Below are 8,424 nucleotides of genomic sequence, written 5' to 3'. Positions count from 1 at the left end.
CATGTGAGTATGACATGATGCTTCACTAGTGTCTCTGACTACAGGGGTTAGTGTTTCTGTTTTACCCATTGGTGTTTGTGTGTGTGTGTATGTATGTGACTGTGTGTGTGTGTATGTATGTATGTGACTGTGTGTATGTATGTGACTGTGTGTGTATTTATGCATGTATGTGTATGTATGTATGTATGTATGTATGTGACTGTGTGTGTATTTATGCATGTATGTGTATGTATGTATATATCTGACTGTGTGTGTATTCATGTATGTGTATATGTATGACTGTGTGTGTATGTATGTATGTGACTGTGTGTGTATTTATGCATGTATGTGTGTATGTATGTGACTGTGTGTGTATTTATGCATGTGTGTGTGTGTCGTGGCCGGACTGTTATCCGAATGACGCTTTTCCGACGGACATTTGTCCGACGGACAATATTCCGAAAGACATTTATCCGGCTGCTGGGTGGGAATGAAGCTTAAAAATCACGGTTTTATAACATTTTTAATAGTGGACTGACAAAAGACAATTAAATCAACTTATATATAACATTTATAACATTTTTAATAGTGGACTGACAAAAGACAATTAAATCAACTTATATATAACATATTAATTATAATATTATAATTATAATAATTATATTATGTGTTAAAAGTACATCGTGAGGGTAGGGACCCATGGATAGGTTCCCAGAGGCGGTTGCGGCGCCCGAGTCACTGATTGTAACAGAAAATTTTGGATCGTATCTGCCCTCGGCCGAATGTATCTTGATTTATTTAAGTAAATCTTATATATTATGTGCTATTGCCTTTAAAAAGTCTAATCTTGAGTATTCACTGTATTTTTCTAAAACTTTCATTATCCTGTTGTTTATGATTTCATATTTTTTTTTTGGGTTTTCTCAGTTCAACTCCAGAATCAATTTTTTCAATTGTTAACTCCCATTCTGCTTGTTCTTTTCTTATTTTTGAAACTAGTCTGCAAATGCTTGGGTGGGTTATAGACATTCGTTGGTCAAATGCTCTGTGCCATCCTTCTAGAGAGTTGTTTGTTCTAGGTAACCCTAGTTTTGTTCTTTCAAAAGTGTTCCACATCGTAATATCGAAAGTAGGTTTTCTTCTTGTACCTTCTTGTAGTTCGCCAATCCAGGTTTTTTCAAAATAATTTAAAAATTCAGATAAAATGTTACTGTTTTGTTTTTCTATTGATTTTACAAAGTCATTAAATGTTTCAACTACATCTTCCACTGGCACAAATGCTAATGCTTCTAATCATTTTATGATCAGAGCATTTTTTTCATTATTATACCATATTTTTAAGCCCAAAGATTGTATTTTTCTCCACAGGCATTGGGAAAAATGGAAAAAGCATCCATAAATTATTGTATTTTGTAAAAAATTTGTCATGCAATTTATTGCTGCTCTTTCAAAATCTACAGTAATTGATATAGGATTGATATCTGGATTTTTTTCTTTTATAATACTAAAAATTAAATTATAAGTTTCCTGATTTTTATTTTTTGATATGCAGTATACTAATGGTATGGTATGGTTATCTTCTATTAAAACATGTATTGTATACAACTGAAAACCTAAAGGAGCTGAGTCAAATGTTCCGTCACAGAGCCAGTGTTGTTTTTTTGAAAGAAGATCTACATTTTTTTTAGTAGACAGAATGATTAAATTTTCACTTTCGTGCATGATGAAATTTTCTCCTCTGGTTGTTTTTCTTAAATCATCATTTAAAATGTTTCCATTTGGTGTTGTTCGATGTCGACGTACCATTCTGGCAAGAGTTTCTTTTTTAGGTAGAGCTCCTGCTGCTTCAAGGGGGAAATTAGATGTGCAATTTTGTATTATGCTTGATGTTACTTCTTCTGAATTTTTAGCAACTTCTTTTATTTTTTCAATTGTTTTCATAGATAAAATTCTTGCTGCATTAGGTGGATGTGAATGATTTGATGCATCTTTTTCAATTATATCATTAATGGTTTTTAGCCTTCCTCCACAAAAACCTTTTTTTTTCACATCTCCAATATGTGACATTTTCTTTTTTTTTGTCTACAATGTATGCATAACCTTCATATAACATTTTTCTTCCTCCTTTACACGTCTTTATGAACTCCATTTTTTTAATTTGATGTTTTTTTTAAATTTATTTATTTAAGTGTTTGTGTTGTTTTTTTTACCTCAGTAGCCACAATATATATTTAAATTTTCCGCTTTTATACTGATGACAATTATGCAATTACGTGATTGCGTGATTGTGCTGTTCGGCGTGCAGTCGGAAGCAGTGTATATCGGACATATGTCTGACGGACGAATGTGTTTCGGCATTTTGTCCGTCGGAATTTTGTCCGAGCACCGTGTGTGTGTATGTGACTGTGTGTGTATTTATGCATGTGTGTGTGTGTGTATGTGACTGTGTGTGTATTTATGCATATGTGTGTGTGTATATGTTTGTGGAACCAGCAAATTACAGACCTTGTTATTACAGCATGGGGGGGGCGGGGTAAACAGTGTCAGTCTATACAATACCACTATATACAGTATGGGGGGCTGGACCATGTCACAGACTACTGTGGTCACTTTATAAAGTACTGGGGCGGGTAGGGTCAGGCCAGCCATCTCACTGACAGATTACAGACTGTGACACTGACTCACTATATACAGTACTGGTGGGTTAAACAGTGTCACTATATACAGTAATAGGGGGTCAGACCATCTCACAGACTGTGGGCACAGGGTACCTCCTTTTGCAGACATGTAATCTGATTCACATTTTTTTCTGTGTTAAAAGTAAAAAAAAAAAAAAAAGATATGTATCAAATTCACTTTTTTGGGGTGAGTGGGGGGACCTTCTTGATTCTTGCACCTGGGCCCTGTGGTTTCTAGTTACGCCTCTGTGTGGCACACTGGCCTTATAATCAATGCTTAGGTCTGACGAAGGGGTGGGTGACGATAAGCACTAATTATAAAACAAGTCATTGCCTAATTTTGGGAGAGTAAAACGATCTAATCGATCACCTTTATTTTAGGATTGCACTAAATTTTGATTTATATTTTTTTACAAATATTTGCGAGTTTGTTATTAGTGTCTCAGTGCATTTTGTTTTGCGTGTTCTTGATACCAAAGTCCCATTGAAAGGTTGGGTAGAAACCAGTAAAAGGCAGATCACTAAGGCAGCTCCTTTGATCTCAATATGACGATTCCCCAGTCTGGTCACTAAAGTTTGCGGGGCTCCCTCAGCTTTCATTGAGTCAGCTCCATACGAAGAAACAAATATGAAAGGTTAGTCTCACTAGAGCGCGCTTTCAGTATGTGAAGTTCTTGCACGATATCTCCTTGCACACGGTACTACGCATATTCGCTAAATCTAATAGAGAATAAACGTAATGTTGTAATTGTCTTCCACACCGAAAATACAGAAGCAATTATTTCAAAAATGCACCGGAACAAAGTCGCTTTAACCCTATGTGCAGGCGATGCTTTATTTTCTGTTATGGTCACGCCCCTACCAGAAATACCACCCTACCCCTCGGGCTCCCACGTGCTTCACTTGATTTGGTGCGGCAGTGAACCAGTTAACCTCCTGGCGGAAGCATCCTGTGCGGAGCCGCGTCACTGCAGAGTCACATCCCGAGCGGTCGCGCGTATCCCTCCTCCTTGGCTGCCGCCGCTGCACCTTTAATAAAGCCCCGCTGCCGGGCGGAGGAACGAAGCATTTTTTGCAAAACATTTGAATATCGTTTAACAAGCTGTCTTGCCTCGGTCTTCTCTATTACCGGACTCTTTTCCCGTCGCTCCCTGCGCGAACTAAGGCCTTAGCGCTTGGATCGCGGACATCCCCGGCTGGACTATTTTATCTCCGGCCTGGGAAGATGGCTGCCGAGTCCTGATAGCGGTGGGTAATCGGTAGGAAGGCAGAGACCAGGCAGGAAGCCAGCGAGCTTACAGGAGACGCAAAAAAGGAAGTTGGAGGCTACAGGAACGTTAGAGCCGGGTTATGGAGTGAAGCAGGCCATAACTGCAGCTTGGGGTACTCGGCTCCTTCACCTCCTCCCGGGCTCAGCATCGGGTGACGGGGTGAGATGCTGCCCCGGTCAGGGCTCTGTTTGCCCCGGCTGTAGTGAAGGTAAGGCACGGGGAGCTGGGTGTGTTGCAGGCCTTTTGTGTGTGCTTGCTTAGAGTCGGGGGAAGGCCCGGCTTTCGGACTGAAACATTGTCACACCGCCACTTTAGTATATCAGTCACCCCCAATAGCCCACAAATCTGTACAGCTGCTGCAAATGATGGAGCTCTGGGTCGGTTATGAGCAGCAGATGTGGCCACAACGATGTGCATAAGACTGAGATCTGCACCCCGTGAAGTGGTTGCATCTGCGCTGCAATCTGTGTTATCAGATCTTTGTTTCTATCCCAGAGTTGCCATGTGATTTATATAGTTACATTGTATGTTTATTTTTCTACATTGTTTTACCAATTGTTGCTTTATATACTATGTTGCAGCATTGACACTTCCTATCCCATTATCTAGGTTGTAGCATAGTAAAACAATAGTGCCTTCTGATGCATTGGAATTATGGGCCTTTTTGGACCACTATTTATATTTTGTTTTTGAGTAACTTAAACTGCATTTTATAATCACACCTTTATATATAAAATGAGATCTGAACATACATTGCTTTTCAGGTGTAACATTTCACCATACACATTCCTTTGTTTACTAATTTGGATGTGTTTATTGATATATATATTTTTCTTGCTTGCATAACATTGTCTGCTACTGCAGATGCTTGCATTATGTAGGGGACAGACTAGATATGTAGTAATCTTACTTTGGTTCATAATAGTTCAGTTGCTATACTCAGGACACAGGTGAGAGTTATGTGTATCAATGGACTTGAATATCTGTATTTTAGTATTGCTTTAATATAATTGTTTGCTCACACTAAAGTAGACCATACAGATTACCAAGGATAGAATAACCATTAGCTTATCACTGTAAAATTAAGGTATATATTTGCAAAGCATCACTTTATTCTTTTTCTTTCTTGTTTGAGCATAATAGATATCTAAAATCAGTATTACACAATGCATTATGAGTAATAACAAATTCTACTTGTAAGCATGCTACAAGTGACCTCTGGGTCCTCTGTTTATGTATATTTGATGTGACTTGTACATTTTTTATCTCATACATAAGTGTTATGTGTATTTGTACAAAGAAAAGGTGGACCCTGTAATCACTTGGAATATTCACTCTGTTTATAGGCACACTCTCTCTACCTTTAGGAACCGTCACTGACTTTTCTAAAAAATTTTATTCACGTAATGTTTTTTTATTATAGGACGTACAAAATATTTTGGTTGATTCTTATTTCTTTAATCAAAGAGGAAGTTGCTACTTCCATGTGCTTCTTGTCTTAGATTCCATGTGCTCATGTTTTGAAGGAAAATAACTTCAAATGTTGATAGTTGTTACGCTCTCATGTTTGTATTAAATGGTACATAACTGAAGTATGAAATATATAGATCAAATTTTGTTTTTTAGTGCTGACACTTATGGCTTTTGTATGCCCATATTTGACCTATGCACTTGGCCTGTGTCTTGTGTAATTTTTAGGATGGGACAAAGCTGCATTTGTCACTACTTTTCCCCTTTGTAATCTTAGTGTGTGTATGTGTCAACTATCTAGCGTTGCAGTGGTATATAAGTGTGTATATAATCTATCCATTTATGGAAAAATAAGTATCAAAAGTCCTTATGTCAAGTTCCAATTTCTTATAACATTCCAAAGACTTTAGAATCAATACTTGTAGAGATTGTATTCCTTTTAACAGTAAGTTACAACCTCAATCGTATGAAGTTAGTGCACCATCTCAGAGATTGAGAGCTTAGTATCGGGTGTAAGATATCCAGCCTGGCATTGTTTTATGCCAGTCTGGGTCTCGTGCCTACAAAAGAGTGGTAGAGATAGTTGGTATGTATCCTTTTGTGTTTTGCAAAGTTAGAAATAAATTGGGTAAGGTTACCAGGAAAAACTCAATACAGTACTTGCCTATTTTAATTTAAAATGAACTGCTTGATAAAAGCTGTGGGTAATTGGGATTCTGACTTTTGATTTAATACATAGATTTGTGTAGCTGCCGTATTAGAAATGCTCCAGCACCAGTACTAAATATTTGTTTTTCTAAGTTTGATATCTGTCAACCCCAAATTTTAGAGCATGATCATTTTTCTTCTGACACTAATGAACTATTTTTGTAGAGACAATGTTACATTTTGTAGGTTAATGTCAAAGTATGTAATGCTGGTTATTTTGTTGATTTGACATTTGATATGGCATAGTTATTACTGAAGCAATGTCTCCCCTTCTGGCTGCTATACTCTAGTTTTACGTATAGCAGGGGTTACCAAATCTGCTTAGAATTTAGGAGCCAGACAGGGGTATTTGTATATAGCTATATGGAGAATAACCCAGAAAATTAGTAGTCAGGGGTAAAATTCTAGTGACTCCCTGTCTCCTAGGTTTAGTGAGCCCTGATGTTGAGGGGCATATGCACATTGTGTTATTTAGCAACAATTTGTAGTAATATAATTTTCATTACTGTCCCCAACTGGTTTATTATATTTACCTGTGTGTCAACCCTTCAAAAAAAAAAAAAAAGTTTGTGTGTTCTCTATAAAGTCTTATGAATTGCCTATCATATTGACGACAGGCTAATTGTTCATTGCTATATTTGTACTATATACATTAGGGGTGTGCATCTTCACTGGTCTCACGATTCGATTATGATTATCCTGTCAATTATTCGATTCTGCAATGCATCACGATTACTGCCCATGATTTTCATGAACTTGTTCTATTCCATATTAAATATATATATATATATATGTGGCTAGGTAATTTGATACTACTGAGAATCATCACTCTAGCCTCACTTTGGATCAGCACAGACTGAATTCTGAATCCTCATTAATTGTTCCTGGGATCTCAGCTCTCTCCCTCAGCGGTTCACCATTCTGCCAGCACTATTTGCGATCAGCTGTGTTTGTATCTGCACGGACCATTTTGCTCAAGAAAGATTGTATCCCAAAAAAACTCCTACCAAAAAGGGATGTGAGTGGAATAAGAGGCCGGGAGAAATACTTGTCCAGATCTCGAGTTACAGACAGCGACACCCGGCATTCAGGTTGGATTTGTCCTGACTTCTTTGATTAAGCACTTTCATAGCAAGCGGTTCTGAGCGGAACTTTCAAACTACATGCTCAAACATACCTCACAAGTTTGAGGTTGACTCTTGTGAGTAGATACCCTACGGGGAGCAGTTTTAATATACCCCTGTATTATTGTTTAAATTAAATTGATTTGCACTATGTAGGTGCCTTTGTGCGCTTTCTTTCTCATTTTTTTAGATTTCTACCTTACTCCGTGAGATTCCGGAGGATTAATAAGATACAGCAGCCGACACCTACAATTGATCTGCACTATTACGTGGGATCCAACCAACTTATCCTTTTTATTGTGATTTATTATCTTATCATTATATATTTCATTCTGTTATATATTTTCAATGAATCAATATTATTTGATTATTTGAATGTTTTGATTTTGGCATCATCCAGATATTTATATTGTATTTTAAAAAAATAGGTTTATTTAGAGCGCAGTTCTGTGTTTTGAAAGAGAGGTTTTTTAACCCTTTGACATACACGCTTTTTTTGTTTCATATATATATATATATATATATATATATATATATATATATATATATATATATATATATATATATTGTAAACCATTGATTTACAGTACAGAGCACCCAAGACAGAGAAAAGGTGAACTAAACTGCACTGTATAAAAAGAGAGAACTTATAGCAGACAATGCCAGTCTGCCCCATAGAAAAACAAGACACTTTATAAAACCTCAAAGGTAGATAACTGTGGGAGAGTAGTAGCGGAGGGAGCCGCAGATATGCTGGGACTCAGCGTGGGAGTGGTGGCTAAGTCTCCAAAACAGCCATCCTTGGTGTCTTACCTGACCCCCGCGGTAATTATGTGAGGAAATGGAACACTCTGGTCTTGTACTGTCGGTTTCCTGTTTTACTCATTGCTCCGTTTTTAAACTTGATTAATGTACTGGAGCCACAACATAAGCCTTTCCAAGCCCCTCCTACCCTGTATGTCAGTGCGTTTATTCTTTTATTGCAAGCAGCTATCCTTGGTGTCTTACCTGACCCCCGCGGTATGTGAGGAAATGGAACACTCTGGTTTACTCATCGCTCCGTTTTTAAACTTGACTGTTCTGGAGCCAGCCACAACATAAGCCTTTCCAAGCCGCCTCCTCCCCTGTGTGTCAGTGCGTTTATTTTTTTTTTATTGCAAGTACTGTAAGTTTGCCCTCCCTTAACTGACTGCT

The 8,424-nt window shown here is 37.6% G+C and overlaps 1 protein-coding gene across 3 annotated transcripts in view; it reads left to right on the top strand.

Moving 5' to 3' along the window:
- Nucleotides 1-3,613: 3,613 nt before the first annotated feature.
- Nucleotides 3,614-8,424, top strand: part of KMT2D (lysine methyltransferase 2D) — a 948,037-nt gene continuing 943,226 nt past the window's right edge. For all 3 annotated transcript variants that reach the window (XM_053708073.1, XM_053708075.1, XM_053708074.1), the window contains exon 1: nucleotides 3,614-4,136. The gene's annotated coding sequence lies outside the window, so the exon portion shown is untranslated. The remainder of the gene's footprint in view (nucleotides 4,137-8,424) is intronic.

Source organism: Bombina bombina, chromosome 3 (assembly GCF_027579735.1).
Source record: "Bombina bombina isolate aBomBom1 chromosome 3, aBomBom1.pri, whole genome shotgun sequence".
Lineage (NCBI taxonomy): Eukaryota > Metazoa > Chordata > Amphibia > Anura > Bombinatoridae > Bombina > Bombina bombina.
Note: the sequence above shows the minus strand (reverse complement) of the source record. Positions and strands in the feature narration are given on the sequence as shown.